General features: G+C 39.6%; 1 protein-coding gene across 1 annotated transcript in view; it reads right to left on the bottom strand.

The window, feature by feature from the left end:
* The window catches only part of LOC147880627 (putative aldo-keto reductase 1), a 100,046-nt gene extending 82,966 nt beyond the window's left edge, over window positions 1–17,080 (bottom strand). Inside the window, exon 1 of the mRNA XM_087370482.1 lies at window positions 17,010–17,080. The gene's annotated coding sequence lies outside the window, so the exon portion shown is untranslated. The remainder of the gene's footprint in view (window positions 1–17,009) is intronic.
* Between the last annotated feature and the right edge of the window lie 2,542 nt (window positions 17,081–19,622).

Here is a 19,622-nt window from a genome sequence, read left to right as displayed (position 1 = left end):
TACATATACTTTTGGACTAGTTTTTGGATAAAATTTAAGAAAAACCCAATCTTCAAAGCACATATAAAAACATAAAAACAAGCATTTTTAAATATATTTTTAAAGAAGATGAAACTCAAATTATAAAATTTAACACAGCCTAGATAAGTTACAAGAAAAAATAAGATTCAGTAGTTGTAAACTCTCTTAATATTTAATGGTGTTAATAGACACCTTCAAAAGTTACAAACTCTCTTGATATTTAATGGTGTTAATAGACACCTTCAAAAGTTACAGTATTAAGGAAACTCTCACCATATTTATAAAGGTGTTAACAAACACCAAAAGTTACAATAAGCCTGAGATATAAGTTACACAAAAAAATAAGATTAAGCAATTGTAAACTCTCTTAATATTTATAATAGTGTTTAGGAAACACTTTCAAAAGTTACAAGTGGAAGTAGCAAACTCTCACAATTTTTATAAAGGTGTTTAAAAACACCAAAAGTTACAATAAGCCTCTCACTGGAAGGCAAATCTATTTTCTCTCTCTATCCTAAATTCAACCCATTCAAGAGCTGAGCTCATCTCATCCTCATCGATGTAGTTAAAATTATAGAAGAGAAGTAAGGATCGATGAATTTTCTCCTTCATAACACTTTGTTTATTCCGAATGGCTTGTGCTTCCTAGGGTGAAAATCTTCCATAACGAGCCACATGAGAAGATATCTCACTTTGAAAGTCTGTCAGCTCTCTCCTATATGACAGCAATTTATCTATTTCACTAGTAGCCATACTTATTTTCCTTTTCTCCTCCTTCTCTAAGTCCTTCTGACAAGCAAGTCATCATTCTCGTACTGAGTTAACGGAGCTGGATTTCGCTTTCTCTCCTCTCTCTCTTTCCTTGGTTCTCGGCAATCCATAGTTTGGTGCTGCCAGTGGCTTCCTCGACGGAATCGATTACTTCAAAAAGATCCATGGAAATGAGAGGAGGAAGGTAGCGAGAGCGAGGAAGGTAACTAGAGGAGGTAAGGCAAGATGGAAGGAGTATGCTTGAGGAGAGGAGGTAAGGCTATGGGCAACCAAGATGGAAGGAGTAAGCTTGAGGAGAGGAGTAAGGTAAGAAGATCAAAGTGGAAGAAGTGTTTGCTGCGGGCGAGATATAGAAGACTAATGACTACTAAGGGGTTTATAGAAGTGTAGGCTCATAATGTGAGATGAAAGGAGTAAGCTTGAGGAGAGGACTAAGGTAAGAAGAGCAAAGTGGAAGAAGTGTTTACTATGGGCGAGATATAGAAGACGAACGACTACTAAGGGATTTATAGAACTACAGACTCATAATGTGAGATGAAAGATTTAGAATAAAGAATTGGTAGAGGCTGAGATGACTAGATTATCTGAAGTAACAGATGCAAGACCGTAATGCGAGACATGTGAGACATGTAAGACAGTGAGTACATTGAAATCTATAAAATAAAATGATCGGATGTAAGACCGTAATGCGACATGTAAGACAATGATCAATACATTGAAATCTATAAAATAAAATGATGGAACACAAAAATGATATAATTATTAGAATCTCATCATGAGATATTTTTTTAAAATAATAAGTTAGACTTGCTGATGCAAGATCGTAATGCGAGACATGTGAGATGATAGATTTTGAGTACATTGAAATCTATAAAATAAAGTGATGGAACACAAGAATGATATAATTATTAGATTCTCATCATAAGATATTTATTGTATATAGTAAGTTAGACTTCAAAAAAAGTAAAACCAATTTACTAAATTTAGAGAGGTGAGTTGTCCATTGAGTGAAGTAAAAAATAAAAGACCGTAAATGTGAGAGACACATGAGATGATAGATTTTGAATCGGTTTAAATCTATGAAATAAAGTGATTGAAGACAAGAATAATATAATTAGACTCCCTTCTTTCGTCCATCCTAGTCCTTCTACAAGCACATTCTTCGTTTATCACTCTTAATTTATCATCTCTCCACCCACCATGGATGTCCTTGGCATCATCGGAGACGTGGAGTCTGGAATCGACAGTCTCAAACAATGGGTTGTTGACCAAGGAGCAAGGAGAGATGCAAGAATTTGACAAGGCTCTCCACTGACACGGATGGAGAGAGAGGAATTCGATGCACAGAGGCGGACAGAGAGGGAGGAGACTCAGAAGATAGCAGAGAGCGAAAGACTTATACAATGTATTATAAAAGCACGACAAGATCTCTTGGACTTCTTAAGCAACCTACGTTATCAAAGCACTCGGCATGGTCGATTTGATCGGGATGCTGAAAGAACAATAAAGGCCTCCCAAAGAGATTATAAAGAAACAATCTGTGACTATTTGAATTTCTTCCTTCATTGTAATTATGTTGACGATACGGAAGTGGAGTCCGTGAAAGATTGGATTGTTGAGAAGATAAGAGATACTAATGATGAGATCTTCTAGTGTGATCTCGGCCTCTATGGCATGTCCATCATGATTGCTTGAATTTCTTCCTTCATTGCTTTAAAAATCTAGATCTTGTTTAAAAAATTAATAAAACCCTAAACCCTAAATCCTAACCCCCAATCCCTAAACCCTAATTCAAACCCTTGAAACCATAAACCCTAATTCCTAAACCCTAAACCCTAAATCTTAAACCCTAACTCCTAATTTCTAAACCCTAAATTCTATACCCTAATTCCTAAACTCTAACTCTTAAACACTAAGCCCTAAATCCTAAACCCTAATCCCTAAACCTAAATCCTAAACCCCTAAATCCTAATCCGTAAACCCTAACCACTAATCCCTAATCCCAAAATCCTAATCCCAAAACCCTAATTCCTAGACCCTAACCCTTAAACCCTAAATCCTAACACCTAAACCTAAATCCTAAATCCCTAAATCCTAATCCGTAAACCCTAACCCCTAATCCCTAATCTCAAAACCCTAAACCTAAACCCTAACCCCTAATTCCTAAACCCTCAATCCTAATCCTAGACCTCCAACCCCTAAACTCTAAACCCTAAACCCTAAATCCTAAACCTTAAACCCTAACCTCAAAACCCTAAACCTAAACCCTAACCCCTAACTCCTAATCCTAGACCTCTAACCCCTAAACCTTAAACCTTAAACCCTAAATCCTACACCATAAACCCTAACCTATAAACCCTAATTTTGCAAACCCTAACCCATAAACCCTAATCTCTAATCCCTAATCTCTGATCCCTAAACCCTAAACCCTAAACCCTAATCCCTAAACAGTAAATGTTAATCTTGACTCTCTAAACCCTCAACCCTAATAAATAAAAACTAATCCCTAATCTCTAAACCCTAAACCCTAACTCCCAAACCCTAAACCCTAACCCCCAAACCCTAAACCCTAAACCCTAACCCCCAAACCCTAAATCCTAAACCCTACCCTCCAAACCCTAAACCCAAACCACCAAACCCTAAACCCTAACCCCTAAACCTTGAACCCTAAACCCTAACCCCCAAACCCTAAACCCTTTACCCTACCCCTCAAACCCTAAATCCAAACCACCAAACCCTAAACCCTAACTCACAAACCCTAAACCCTAACCCCCAAACCCTAAACCCTAAACCTTAAATCCTACGAGTGTTTTCAGTAATATCATTTGTTTAAGTAATAGTTTTAATTAGGATTCATAAGTAGGAGTGGAATTCATAGTAGGAACGTGGGAATGGGAGTGGGAGTTGGGAGGGTGGTAGTGGGAGAAAGAGTGGGAGTGGGAGTAGAAGAGGGGAGGTGGGCGTGGGAGTTGGAGAGGGAGTGGGATTGTGGGAGGTGGGGATGGGGGTGGGGGTGGGGATGGGAGGATGGGAGTGGGAGTGGGAGTGGGAGAGGGAGTGGGAATGGGGGAGATGGGGGAGATGGGGGTGGGGGTGGGAGAATGGGAGTGGGAGTGGGAGAGGGAGTGGGAATGGGGGAGGTGGGGGTGGGGTGAGGGTGGGAGGATGGGAGTGGGAGTGGGAGGGGTAGGGTGGGAGGATGGGAGTGGGTGGGAGAATGGGCGTGGGAGTGGGAGAGGGAGTGGGAATGGGGGAGGTGGGGGTGGGAGGATGGGAGTGGGAGGGGTGGGGTGGGAGGATGGGGGTGGGAATGGGAGTGGGAGTGGGAATGGGGGAGGTGGGGGTGGGAGAATGGGAGTGGGAAAGGGAGTGGGAATGAGGGGGGAGGGGTGGGGGTGGGAGGATGGGAGTGGGAGTGGGAGGATGGGAGTGGGAGTGAGAGGTGGAGGTGAGAGGATGGGAGTGGGTGGGAGAGGGAGAGAAGATAATGTGATGGAGAGGCCAATGGGAGAGGAGATAATGATATAGCCTTAAGGACCAATGAGAGAGAAGCACTTAAAACCCTAGTTTTTATTATATATACTCTCCTCCTCTCATTGTTTCTCTCATTTCAACAAGGAAGAGCAAGAGGAGAAGCAAAAAGAGGAGCAAGAGCAAAAGCAAGCACAAGCATAGATCTCAACTTTCTTCCAGGTACTTTTTTTTTAAATTTGTATTCTTTGAAATTTTATTATAGAGAGAGAGCTTAGAGAGAGAAAAAAAGTGAAGGAGAGACTTTTAGAGAGAGATTATAAGAGAGAGAGTCTTGTTGCCTCGGCAGCAAAAGAGAGAGAGAGGGAGAAAGAGAGAGGGAGAGAGAGGAGAGACTTTTAGAGAGAGAGGAGAGATGTTTAAAGAGACAGAGAGGGTGAGAGGTAAAAGAGAGAGAGAGAGAGTGAGAGAGAGAGAGAGAGGGGAGGGCCGCACGAGAGGAGAGAGAGAGAGAGGGGGGGCCACAATAGAGGAGAGAGAGAGAGAGAGGGAGGGAGAGAGCTGCGAGAGAGAGAAAGAGAGACGAGAGGGAGAGAGAGGGGAGAGAGAGAAAAGACCGCGCGAGAGGAGAGAGAGGTGAGAGAGAGATAGAGGGAGAGAGAAGGGGGAGAGAATTGCAGGAGAGGCGAGAGATGAGAGCGAGAGAGAGGCGAGAGAGAGAAAGGGAGAGAGGGAAAGGAGAGAGAGCACGAGAGGGAAAAAGGGAGACAAGAGAGAGAGAAAGGCGAGACGAGAGGGAGAGAGAGAGAGAGAGCATGCGGGAGAGGGAGGGGGAGAGAGAGAGAGAGGGGGGGGAGACGCAGCGTGAAGGAGAGAGAGAGAGAAAAGAGAGAGAGAGAGAGGCGCCAGAGAGAACTATGCCTATGCTTGTAATGAGCGTTCTAGAGAGGCATACAACAAAGGAGAAATTACTTATCAAACCTTTACAAGTGTGCCTCAATTTCACTACTATTCTGCATGCATTTGTATTTTCAAGAACGAGAAAAAATATTTGATTGAGTTGGAAAGACTTAATCATGACATTCATGCACTACGAAAGATCGCCTCCACTTCAGAGATGTTGCTCAAAGCTAGGACCATATGGAGAACTTTTCATTCTCCTGTGACCACTCTCAAAAGAACTGCAACTAAAGTGGAAGCGGATAATGTTGTTGACTTCTACACATGCTTGAGTGCCATTGTACCAAGGGGAAAGCAGGAAAGAATAGAGGTGATTACAAGCTTTAAGACAGTAAGGGACAGGTATCAAGACTACACAAGCATACTTTTCCGTAGTGATGAAGTTTTTCATCAAGTCAAAGACGTGTGTCTTGCATGTGAGAAGGGAGATGTCACATATGAGGCTCCATCATTGATTAAAGACAAGGCAAAGAAGATTGAGAAAAAAGAGATGACGGCTCGGATGTGGAGGCCTCTAAGAAACTTGCCAGACAAATACACAAGTCTTACTGCAAAGAAATTAATGTCTGAAGAATGGTTTTTTGGCAAAAGGAATAAAGATCATTGCATGGAAGATTGCATCATCCAACAGGTCAAGCGTGATGCAGTAAAGAATGCAATTGAATATTTGCTGGCAGAAAAAAATATTCCAATTAGCCAATGTAAAATTGATCATAGCATTGTGAGGCAGATGGCATCAGCTTTACCATCGGCTAAACAAAAGGCTTGGGTGCATAAATGGGTGAAGGTAGAAGATGATGGATCTGAAATTACTCCTCATATGGCAAGTGACATTTCAGAAAATGTGTATGCATATGCACAAAAAGTCATCAATAAGCACACTCTCAGAAAAGAAAAACTTTGAACAAGGGCTTTTTTTTCATACATGAAATCATTTCAGAGTTTGGAAAGAGTGTTGAGTGCAAGGGAGTTTCATTGAATGATTTTTTGTCTGACGACACTCCTTGGGAGAGGCCTCAGCTTTTCTTTGTCTATGAAATATCACCGGATGACATTCGTCGACTCCTTGACAGAATATTACATACCACCATTGGTAGAGTGGGACTATGTAACATAGTCATATTTGCTTATAAAGATGACAAGGAAAAAATGTTTGCTACCCTAGAAAAACAATATGGCAATGAGCTTAAGATTTACAATGGTATATACTCAAGAAAGAGGGACAAGAGAGAATGCAGTCTCAAGATACAGAGTCTTGAAACCTTTTTCTTGTGCATGAAGAGCCCTTACAATGATCACTCCTTACAAAACAACATAAGAGGGAATACAAAGAGATTGCAACTACTACTGGAAGAGCATGAAGCTCCAAGTCCCCTCCATCACAATGCAAATCACTATGAAAGGCCATCAAAAAGTGCTGATCTTTTAATTAGTATGATGGAAATTTTTGTTGCCGTCCGGATGGGAAGTCACATTGTGTCGAATGGGACATTTGTTTGAAGCTCTTATCAGAAAAGGACACCATGTAAATATTATTGAGAGCCCTACTTGCTTGGAATACCTTGATACCGTGGCTTCTCTCACAATAAAGTATGATAAGAAAGGTCCGATCTCACATGAAGAGGATGCTGACATAGAGATGGCCATGTATGATGAGAGCAAGAAAGATGATGAAAATGCTGAAAGCTGTGGATATGATAGTGAGGACACCAGCGATAGTAAGGAAGCTGAAGGAGATGGATATGACACTGACCTTGCCTCAGAAGGTTACATAAAAAGACCACGAAGATATCTAGAGGTATGAAAACTTATCTTTAATTTTCTTTATTCATTTAAAAGCCTTTTTAAAATTATAATTAATTTAAAATTTTGAATCTCATAATTATTTTATCCTTTTATAGGAGGCAGAAAAGGAGGAGGATAAGGAGGACATAGCTGGAGTAGAGAATATAGGAAGCTCATCTCAAGAAAGCAAAGCTGCTCTGGCTATCCATCGGATGACTCTAGAAAATAATCATACCTTGTAGCAAATGGAGAAGTCATTTCAAGTTAGGTTTCAAGTTCGAGAACAAACTCTTACTTTTCTATTCGATGAAGAGGACATTTCAATCCTTTTAAACTTCAAGAAAGAGGTTAATGACAAGGTCATAATAGCCATCCTCAGGTTTTTGACACAAACTTTTTCTTGACTTTATGCTTTTGTATTTCCATTGGATCGAATGAACTAATATTCTTTTCTTTTTATTGCAGTATGGTTTTACAATAGCTTTCCCTATATATACAGAGATGTGCATATATGGTCAATCCTCTTGTTTCTAATGTACTTAGCAATAAGCAGAAGACCATAGATGATGTTTTTAAGTGGTTGCAACCTGTTGATTTGACTGCGGCGTGAGTTATCTTTACTGCATATCATGAGGAGTGAGTATCAATCCCTACTTAGCTTATCTCTTACATTGTGGAGGATTATATCAAATAATAATTATTCTTAATTGATAATGCAGCTCGCATTGGAGCTTGGTGATTGTGGACATCTTAGCCAAGCAATGTTTCTTTGTCAATTCAATAGCATCTATCCATGGCAGTGTGTCAGAGTAGGTATAACCTACTTGTGTCACAATTACGTTAATGAGATGCATCCTATGCAATGCGCACATTCATTTATGTTATCTATTTTGATGTGTAGATCGGCTCGAAAGTTGGTAGGTGCTATAGATGCACTTATGCAAATGGAAGGTGACTTAGAAGATCAAATAGAGTATGTAACATGCCCCGCAGCAAAGCAGAATGATGACCACAGTTGTGGGTGGAGAGTTGGATATAACTGCTTTTTGCTCCTTGCGCAAATTTTTAATTTGAGCGGCGGTGAAACCTCATTGTCGACATATACAGACTTGCATCTATATGCATTTATGTCATCTATCATTAAGGCATTTATTGATAATGTGGTGGAGTATCCAGAGGAAACATTGGTTGCTACATCCATAAGTTGTCCTAATGTAACCGCTGTATTGGACGAAATGGGGAGCACTTTTGAGGTTAGGATTATCATTAGCAAGCGACCTCATGTTTTGACATTTGGTAGCGAGGAAGTTACAATCCTCTCCGACCCTTTGAAAGAGGCTAATGACAAAGTCATGATGGCCATCCTCAGGTTTGATATGAACATCTCTTGGCTTGATACTTCAATCATTTGATTCAATCTGCTTCTTTAAACATTTGTTTATTTATTGCTACAGTACGGTTATATCGGTTATATCTCACTTTCCTAGATCAGTACAGAATCGCGTGTGTATGCTCGATTCTCTCCTTTCAGTTGTACTTAGTGATACCAAGAAGACGGTAGATGATGTTTGTTCAATGCTACAACCTTTAGACTTGGATGGCATTTTAGTCGTCTTTATGCCATATTATGAGAAGTAAGTATTGTCTCAATCTTTCTTTTACTCTTTTATTCGTAATATTGTGTCAATTAATACTTAATATTGTGATAAATCTCATCACTCTTTATTGGTGATGTAGCTCACATTGGAGCCTGATAGTATGGGATCTTGATGACAACCATTGTTGGTTTGTCAATTCATTTACAGGCTTTCATAGGGTGTTCAAGTAAGTGTTCTTTTATCATATCATTATGAACATGCATCTTACTATTTACTACACAAATTCACTTTGTCATATGTCATGATGGACAGGTCTGTAAACAAGTTAGTATCTATGATTATGAAAATCAAGGAGCATCAAGACCAACCAAACTTCCAGACACGCCTCACAATGGAGCAGAAAGACAAGTTTAGTAGTGGGTGGAGAATTGCCTACAACTTCATGTTGTTCCTCAATAAAATTTTTAAACATGTCTCAATAGAAGCATATACAAAGCTCGAGCTACAAGATTTTATGGCTAAGACTGTTCACTACCTAACTGCTACCATTGGGAAAGAACATGATGGACTCAATGAAGAACCTGAGGGAGCCAAAGAAAAACAAGAGGCAATTCAGTCTCCTTCTACATCACAGCCTCAAGTAGAAGCATTACAGTCTCCACTCGAATTAGAGACTCAATGCATTCTTCCTACACAAGAAGTAGAGACTCAATGTGCATCTACAACATCACATCTTGCAACGGAGGAAGAGATTGAGTCTATCACAATTGCACCAAAAGTAGAATCTCAATGTACACCATCCACATAAGAAGTAAAGACTCAATGTACTCTTAGAGCATCACAGCCTCAAGAGGACTCATCAGACTCTATTCAGTTGTAAATATTGTAGAAAGAAACATGAGTCCTTGAATATTTTTATCTTGTTTGTGTTGACTAATGATAGTGTTTTTTAAACTTATGTTAAATGTTACAATACATTAGGATATTTACTTATGATATTTATTCAATTTGTATTATTATTGTATTAGCAATTCTAAAAAAATAAATTGTATTAGCAATTCTAATATGATCTGCTCAACCCTACTAGACTTGTTGCAGAGAATACAAAACTATTACAAGCCATAGAAGCCAAGATCACACTAGAAGATTTCATAATTAGTCTCTCTTATCTTCTCAATAATCCAATCTTCCACAGACTCCACGTCCATATCCTCAACATAATTACAATGAAGGAAGAAATTCAAGCAATCATGATGGACATGCCATAGAGGCCGAGATCACACTAGAAGATCTCATCATTAGTATCTCTTATCTTCTCAACAATCCAATCTTTCATGGACTCCACTTCCGTATCGTCAACATAATTACAATGAAGGAAGAAATTCAAACAGTCACAGATTGTTTCTTTATAATCTCTTTGGGAGGCCTTTATTGTTCTTTCAGCATCTCGATCAAATCGACCATACCGAGTGCTTCGATAACGTAGGCGGACATTCGAAGAACTATTTAGTATTTTGGAAGAAAGTATGAAAGATACAAAGTGTTAGCATCTATTGTAAATAGACCTTGACTACCTACTATTGGTGGTAGAAAATATTTTTTAAAAAATTTTTCTTGTTAATACAACTTCTCTTCTTTTTCTCGCAAAAAAAAAAAAAATCAAATGCTTGAGTAAAACTTGGATATATATTACCCGGGTCTTTTTTTGGGGCTGACCACCCCTCTAATATGTTCAGCTTTTCTACATAACTTGAGTTTTAAGTAATAAATTGTCTTTGCATTTATCAATCTTTGGATACAATGGTTGTCTCTTTTCAAAAATTCAAATTTAAAGCAATAAATTGTCTTTGCATTTATCCATCCTTGGATACGGTGGTTCTCTCTTTATGACTGCTTCACTTAGTTTGAATTTATAATTTGATGGACATTTTCAAATTATATAGTATGATTCTCCATATCATCTTATCTATATTAGAAGTACTAAGATATGATCTAATATAAATGTTCACTGAAGGGCCTTGCTTACCCCATTAAACCTCTACCTCCCAACAAGTAGGTAAAAAGATATCATTATGAACATCCCCTCCCAGATGTGTCACCCTGCTCCTCCACCTCTGCACAGTTTGAGAGTGTCTCACACAATATTTCCTCTTCTAGTCTTGAAGAGATCTCCTTACACAATTATTCCTCCCCTGAAATCATGACATATAAGATCTCCTCACACAGTCTTGGTGACATACATAGTCTCCTCACACGGATCTTGGAAAATCTATGCTACAGTGTTACCTTGGTGCAAGACTTGTTTTGGACATATTCAATGATAGCTAGAATATATTTTCTAATTCCAACCCTCTCTTTCTCTCTCTACGGAGGTCCCATGGGTTTGGAATTGCATGCAGCTGCCTGCATACCCAAGGATCTGTATCTCGTTTCTCTTTATTTGTAATATAACATACCCTTTCTCAATGTGAGAACAAATGAAGACAAAGACTATTAAGAACATCATTAACCATATACTTAAGAGCACTAACCACATGTTCAACTACACAAGTAACATGGCCATATACTTCATGACATCCGCCCTCATTAATAAAATACCATCCCAACTCTCCATAGACCTAGTAGCGGGGCCAAAAGGAAGAGAGCTAAACATTTTTATAGAAAGAAAATCTATGATAAAGGAAAAAATAGAGGGGTTACTTTCAAAGACTCATTACTACCAGGTTTATCAAAGGCTCATCCCTATTGGGTTTATTGCCTATTATAGAAGTACTTCTCAAAATAGAGTACAGTTCTCTTGGGGTCTTGGGGGATGGTTTGTCCTTCGAGGTCTTGGAGGCAGGTTTGGCAACATGCATGTGGCCCTCCTTTTTAATCATATCTTGTAAATCTTCAATTGCCATCTCTAGCACCTCTTCCTTAGGCATCCCCATGTATCTGGTATCAATGTCGGCACCACCTTTCAAAGTGGCCGGAACGAGATGCGCTCCCGACATTAGCATGAAACTAACTTCATGCTTCATTATCTCAAAACGCTGGTAGAATAAACACTCAAAGTACTCTACCTGTTTCTAAATTTTGCTAACCATGTGTTGATGTGGGTTTATGGTGAGGAGAGTTTTGAGGTAGGCGATAGGGAGGAGGAGATGCTTGTGATGAACATCTTCAATGGGCCTATATTTAATGACATGCTGCTAGTAATAAATGGCACTAAAACTAATCAAAAAATACCTTTGGGATATAAAATTACATGCAAGCTCAAGAAGCTACCATGATGGTGACTGGTCATTAACTGGTAGCACACTGTTGGCATGAAATAGTAGGTGTCTAACTGGTCATTAACTGGTAGCACGCTGTTGGCATGAAATAGTAGGTGTCTAGCACCCAATGCATTGATAGAACCAACATATGATTTATCTGTGGATGTAGAGTAAGGCTTTGGATGATGGGAGCCTTCTACTCTTTTAGATCACTCACAAATACTTTTTGTAATGCTTCCACTAATTTGGATCTGCACTACTTTCCTTTGTTGTCACTCTAATAACGATACCTATAAGTGTGCATTTATATCTAAAATTTATAAAATTTAGCATATTTACTTACTAGTTTTGATTTTAATGTCTCCTCTAGACATGTAAATACATAAATTATTACTTTGGGATTGTTTTTTCTTGACACCCCTTCTACTGGTAGATTGCTTGTAGGTCCCTCAAACAGAAAATGTCATTTCCTTAATAAGGTGCTCTTTTGTGTGTTTATAATGTGATTCTCCGCCTGAGGCAATATTGCATTATATACTTGATCCTCTTTCAAATGTAAAGTTATCTTTGTTCCTATACTCTGAGGTCATCTAATAGTAAAGAAACTACATCCAGCTTGAGACTCATGGATCTATTCATTATTGCCATCCCCTTCAAAGGTGACAATCACGTTCCCAAAAACCAAATAAGGTGAGTTGAAGCGAACTCCAATCTACCCAATCATGATCATATAATTCATGCCAATCTAAAAATCCTCTATTTACTGAACTACAAATGGTTCCTAGATTGTTAACATAGTCCAACAAGTTAATTGAGGTATAAGGATCGTGGTCTCCCTTTGAATATCATGATCCCTGACGAATTGGTTGCATTTTTTGATATCTTCAATATACCCAAAAAAAAATGATAGAAGCATGCAAAGACCATATATACATAGAAAAATACATGCTTTAATAAATATCAATACGATTGTCAACAATCAAGAGCATGTTGTTTGATGTAGTAGTAACACATTGCGCTATATGTGCATATGTGATTCAAACAATGAAGAAATGTGAGAACAACATTATTACCTTGATAATGTTGTCACTAGCAGTTACATCTTCCATAAATTTATTTGTGAGAGAAAATCCCTTAATAGGGAGGTAAGTAGGCTAAAGGTATGAGCCCTAGACCCAAAAAATATTTATCTCAAGCTAGTGAGAATATAACAAAATTTATAATACTTTCACTCATCCATTATTGTATAAAAATGTGCATCAACAAACCTACAATTTAAAGCTATTTATTAGTAGTTCAAAATACACTATGGTTGGGAATATTGATATCCATTTTTACAACTCAATTGTGTGATTCTTAAAAAAAAGTATTGCATCAAAAACATAATTTAAGTGATGTAGTTTCACATAGAAAACTAGCCTTCTTGCACACCTTTATTGTAACAATCCCAACTAACTTTGTTTTAGCATTGCATTGGTTCCCTGGTCATAATTTATGCTACCACTCGAGATTATTATCCTCAAATGAATAAAAATCTATAATAAGTTTCACTAAAGCCATCCCCCCCCCCGCCCCTTTGACAAATTCCCTTAAGACAAAGCCATTGGCCTATTGATGGCATCCATTGGATTTGATTTCTTAGTTCCATTAGAATAGATGATTCTTGCAAATTTTTTGAAAGGATAGACCACTTCATGGGTTTTATGAGACTTGGAATTTTTTGTTCAAGCTTATGGATAGTTGCACTTGACACTGTATGTATTCTCCATGCATATGTTCTTTACAAATTTCAGCTCTCTAAGGAAATTGCTTTCTCATACATTCATGTGGTTGATAAATGCTCAATTACTACATTTGTACAAAATTGAAACAAACAATTCATGTTAAATAAATCTAGAAAATGTGGGGTGTCAGTTTTTTAAAAAGAAGAAGAAGAACAACAAAGTTAGAAAATAAAAAAATTTCCTTATCATGTGGTGGGATTAGAGCCACGTCCTAGAGCGAGGTTCGAAAGAATAATAAGTAAAAAGGAACAAGGTGAAAATTTCACTAGGGGGCCAAAGGAGATGGGACAACCTCACTCTTAGATAACGACAACCTTTAAATCCCCTCTCATGTTATCCTTCCATGATAGCATTCATTTAAGGGCTATTTTACCCTTACCTTTAAATCCCCTCTCATATTATCCTTCCGTGATAGCAATCATTTAAGGCCCTTGCAAAATTACCATGTATGAGTGAAAAGCCCGAGGGAGTCTTTTCACACAGCTATGGGAGGCATTGATTGCAATGGGAGGCACATTTTCTTCTTGCCACATCAGAATTTGGTGCGTTTAGTCAATCTTCTAGCCTTCAATGGTGACCTGCAACTCAAGATTCCTAATCGAACATTGATTGCAATGTGCAAGTTCACAATATGCATCTTCCTTGGTAGAAGAGCGAGCGATCGGACAGAGGAAGAAGTCTTCCACCCAACCACTTCCACCCAACCACGGCCCTTGAGAGAGAGAGAAAGGCAAAACAAATGCCCAAAAAGTTACTATGTGAAGACTTGTAAAAATAATATATGAAATTAACTTGAAGTGATATGTATGATGACTCTGATATGCCTTTGCCACATGGCACCATACCTACCCTTGCATGTTGCCATATCATATGCTCACCACATGTACCCCCCGTTGCTATCATTATTAGTGCAAACATTGCTACTTAGGGTGGTCAGATGTGGGTATTACAAGATCAAATCCTCCCTTGAGTGCTTACATGGCTACTTGCAGGTGGTCAGGCTTGATTTACAAACATGTGAACTGAAGGTGGCAAGGTTGTTGCTTCTCAATACATGTTGTCAATGGCATTTTCTTCTTTATTTGATGTAGCTTGATGCATGATGCTTTGTTCTTCCATGTGACTTAATGCTTTATGTGTGGATGCCATGTTTTGTGCTATGGTCATCTCGTGCACTTGTGCTTCCGACATGTTTTTGCATTCATACGTTGCTTTATCATTTGTTACAAAGGTCTTACCATGAGCGTTTTTGCTTCAATGGTAATGTCTAATTGCTAATCAGGGGATCAAAGATAAGGTGGCAACTTAGCTAGAGTGACGACAAAATAGAGTGGTTTTGCACTAATCATGAAGAAGGCAAAGGGGTGGCAATGACTCTGACTTGACAGGCGCATAGAGCTCAAAAAGATGATCACTTTTTCTTTTTGGAGCGTGTGCAAATTCTTTCTAAATTGCAAGTTATAGACTATCAAAGTTTCTATGAAGAAGAGGCCTTTGATGATGTGGTTGAGGGATTCACATGCTGCACTCACACTGTGCTTAGCAAGAAGCTGTGTGCTTAGGTGGCACTTGGTGATGTGGTACTTTAAACTAACCACATAACCTAACCATGGCTATGTTTGAATACGTTAATTTAACTACGAAGCTGTAGGCATTATCTTTATCTCCCTATTATCTCTTCTATATTACTTACATGCATTTGATATGCTTGTTGCCCAATGATGAGAAATATGCATTTATTCAATCAATATTTTCAAAGCTTAACTATCAAAAGTGAGGCATAATACTAGTACCTCAAATTAAGAGTTTGTTCAAGTGAGTAAAGTTTATCATAATCTTTACTTACGGTGAAGATTAATGATAGCTTCATATCGTATGTTGTTATACTCAGCCTTGATATTTCTAACAGTTTTCTGAAGTGTATGAACAAATTTGGGAGTCTTACCCAACCTGCTTAGTTTCTCATAGACCACCTGCTCCGCGCAACTCTCATATTTATGCGACTTATCAGGCTCTTTGGGCATCTCCAACCCCTTTTCTGCAAATTCACTTTGCAACAGCTTCGTCAGCCTCGGGATCTTATGCTCATCTCCCTCAATAGACTGTTCTACATGGGTAGAGTCCCAACCTGTGGTTGTGGTTGGCACAGTCATGGGACAGTATGCCTAGAGGACAGTCTATGCACCGAGCACTTGGTAATATGCTTTCTTGACCAAGTAGTCTGCTCTTGTCTATGACTATGTCTGCCCTAGTTCTAACTATCCCATCGATGCGTATGACATGTGGCGAATCATGATTAAGAAGTTGATGATGAAAATCATGATGTGCCACATTGAAATATTGTTTCCTATCATTTTTGAGTTTGTGAATTGTGGGTTGTTGTCATTTTCAAGGTTAGTAGAATGCAACATGTTCATGATTGAATTGCTTTAAAATTTGGATTGACTTTCCTGGTAGGGCTTTTACCATAGGTTTGAGTTAGAAATACCTATGATTGGATGATGGAGATTTCATTTCCACTGACCAAGGCCGTTGACAAATAGGGGAGGGCCTAGGTCAGAGAGCCAAAGTCTACCTAGATTCTAATCGAGATGGCTAGCACATGGCACTTCTTGGTCGTCAAGGTAACCATGTGTCTGCTCTGCTCGTACTTTCCCATGTGTATACACTCTAGTTGTCTTCCACGTTTGCTTGCATGCCATCATATCTGCATGTCACAGTCAGTGCATGATCGCCTCATGCTCTGTTGCCATTTCCTCCAATTGTAACAGCGCTCTTCTACATAATAATGTGTCTTCTTATGGTGAAATGTTCTCTATGCTTTTGCTAAGTTGGAGTGTTTCCATGAAAAGTTCTATATTTGGCTGGTGATGTGTAAGTACGTGCACGGTTCATAGATGGGTTTCCACCATTTTTTTGAGGGGTAGTTTCTTGGATCTAGGGTCTCTTGATCAAATAGCTCAGATTAGATTCAAGTCAACTAGCAACCTTGATAGGGTAGTATCAAAGAATGTAGGATCGTGCTAAACCTAGTGCAACTAGATGAGCATAAGAACTATGGAGGCTCAAAGCATAGAAGAAACTCCAAGAAAGAGATGATCCTTGTGGATATCCTTGATCCACATCTCCACATCATGTAGTCCACATCCTAGGGTGGCTACTTTGATTCTTTGCTATACCATACCTTAGCCTCTAATATGTGCTCATGGCACCATATCTCAACACCTCCCCTTGATGCCATGATCCTTTGGCTACTGCAAGGTGGTCAGATGTGAGTTACAAATCTATCACCTCCCCAAGCTGGATTTCCAAGCAGGAATCAATGCTGAAATGGTGGGAAAAACGGCCAGAGATGAGAAGCGAAACAACAAAGAGAGACATAAGAAGGAGGGGATTGATGGAAAGGAGCAGGATGAAAGGAAATGAGGGAGAATGAAAGGATAGAGGTACCTGGAGACAGGGTTGGGAAGCGAAGCAGGAGCACAGGAGCAGGAAGACCGCAATGGCAAGGAGAAGAAGAAGAATGAAAGGAGAAGGAAGGGAGGGAATCGTCATGGCTTGCAGCACCAAAGCTTTTGAAAGTTGACTCCCTACCCCTCCACCCCCCCCTTTCATGTCCCTTTCATCTCCCTTCGTGAGAGCACTTTAATTAACACAAATCCCTAGATTGCTTCTCTGTCCCCCTCACAACTTAACACAAACCTCTAGATTACCTCTCTGTCCCCCCTTGTGTTTGAATAGGGAATCCCCACTACCCCAAGAACACCAACACCCGGCCCATAGTCTAAGGCCCGATTTCCAACTGCTCGTGTTCACTCGGCACAGATTCCCGACCCTTAAACCATAGGAAGAGGCCGAGCAGGCATCATCCGAGGGTAGTGGAAGCTGATCCAAGAGCATACATTTTCCATCTATTTGTGGTTATAAAATCAAAAGGTCAATCTAAAAGCTCGCGAGAAGCACCTCCACCCCTGTAAGAGAGCATTCCCACATGTAGACGGAGGTACAATAGGAAATTGCGGCATACAATTAGGGAAAGAGCAAGAGAGCATTCTACAAAATTTGCATCAGTATTCCTCTATGATAAAGTCACTATAGTGAGGCAATATTATGGTCCAAAAAACCATGAGCATTGGCTAAAGGAGTTTTCGCAATGCGCAGAAGCTGATTTTTCAGCTTAACATCGAGGAAATCCCTGATGTTAGTGGGTGCTCCTCTACATCCGAGGAGCAAGTCCGAGGAGCAAGGTAGATATCCAAGACAATGTCTATTTTTCACCTCAACAGAGAAATAGGATGTAGCAAACCCAAACATGGGAATGCTCTCTAATGTCCCTTTCGTCTTCCTTCAAGGCATCTCACTCACTGGGCAATATTACTTGTCACATCCCACCGATCACTTATGATTGGAGGAAAAGGGTGGAGAGAAGCGCGGGGAAGCAGTGAGTGGCTGGTACAGTGTAAGCCATGTCTTCCAAGAGCTTCTCAATTAAGAAAGAGCAACCAAATCCCTTTTTTGACCATTGAGGCTATCAGGAGGGGGTTAACATGGTAAAAGAGACGGCGGTGCAATAGTTACTCACATTTGGCAACATGAGCGAGGTAAATGGGAGCAACAATGATGACAATGGTGGGTACACATGGCAGTCATATGATGTAGCAACATGCAAGGGCATAGGTGTGGACTTGATGGTGCCATGTGGCAAGGGCATATCAGAGTTATTGACAATGCACAACGTAAATTGATTGTCAAACTTCTATGCAGGCAAACTATTCTATGCAGGCAAAGTCCCTCGACAAATTGTTCACATGGGTAGAGTCCACCGAGCACTCGGCAATATGCTTTCTTGACCAAGCAATATGCTCTAGTCTATGATTGTGCCTGTCCCAGTGCTAACTATCCCATCGGTGCATGTGACATTCGAATCACGAGTAAGAAGCTGACGATGCAAAAATCATGATGTGTCACATTGAGATCTCGTCTGCTATCATTTTTGGGTTCATGAATCGTGGTTTGTTGTCACGGTTTGTAGAATGCAACATGTTGATGATTTAATTGATTTAAAATCTGGATTTACTTTCTTAGTAGAGCTTTTATGATAGGTTTGAGTTAGAAAGAGCTATGATTGGATGATGGAAATTTCATTTCCACCGATCTAGGCCGTTGACAAATAGGGGAGGGCCTAGGTCAAGAGCCAAAATCTACCTAGATTTTCGTCAAGATGGCTAGCACATGGCACTTCTTGGTCGTCAAGGTAAGCCAAGAGGCACCATGTGTCCGCTCTGCTTGTGCATTGCCACGTGTATTCACTCTAGTTATCTTCCACGTTTGCTTGCATGCCATCATATCCACATGTCACAATCATTGCCAGCTACCATGTCATCACCGCGTGCCCTATTGCCATTTTTGCCAATTGTAGCAGCGGTCTTTTGCATGATGATATGCCTTCTTATGGTTAAATGTTCTCTAGTATGCTTTTGTTGAGTTGGAGTGTTTCTGTGAAAAGTTCTATATTTGGATGGTGATGTGTAAGTACACGGTTCATTGATGGGGTTCCGCCACTTTTTTTAGGAGCCATTTCTTGGATTTAGGGTCTCTTGATCAAATAGCTAAGATTAGATCCAAGTCAATTATGTACCTTGAGAAGGTAGGGCTGGGCCACCCAAGGGGGGGGGGTGTTTTGAGGAGGAATCCAATAAGATTTTGGCACTAGTAGTGTTGGAATCTTCTCAAGTTCTAACTTGAATGTCCAACATGTGCCCTTCCTATCCATCAAGGTTAGTTTGGAGGTAGTGGTTGGTAGGAGGTGGTCTTACGCATGTTTTAATTCTATTAGTGGTATTTTGCAAGTTTTTTTAAATGCATTTTTTGTGTAATGTTTGTGTGAAAAGTTGTCTATTTAGGCTATTGATGTGTAAGTAAATGGTTAGTTTAATTTTCTAGTGAGTTTCTACCAAATTTTTAAGGTAGAC

Source organism: Dipteris shenzhenensis, chromosome 32 (assembly GCF_047967505.1).
Source record: "Dipteris shenzhenensis isolate YYH24624 ecotype China chromosome 32, Dip_SZ_1.0, whole genome shotgun sequence".
In the NCBI taxonomy this organism is placed as follows: domain Eukaryota; kingdom Viridiplantae; phylum Streptophyta; class Polypodiopsida; order Gleicheniales; family Dipteridaceae; genus Dipteris; species Dipteris shenzhenensis.
This window is presented reverse-complemented; position numbering and strand designations above follow the sequence as displayed.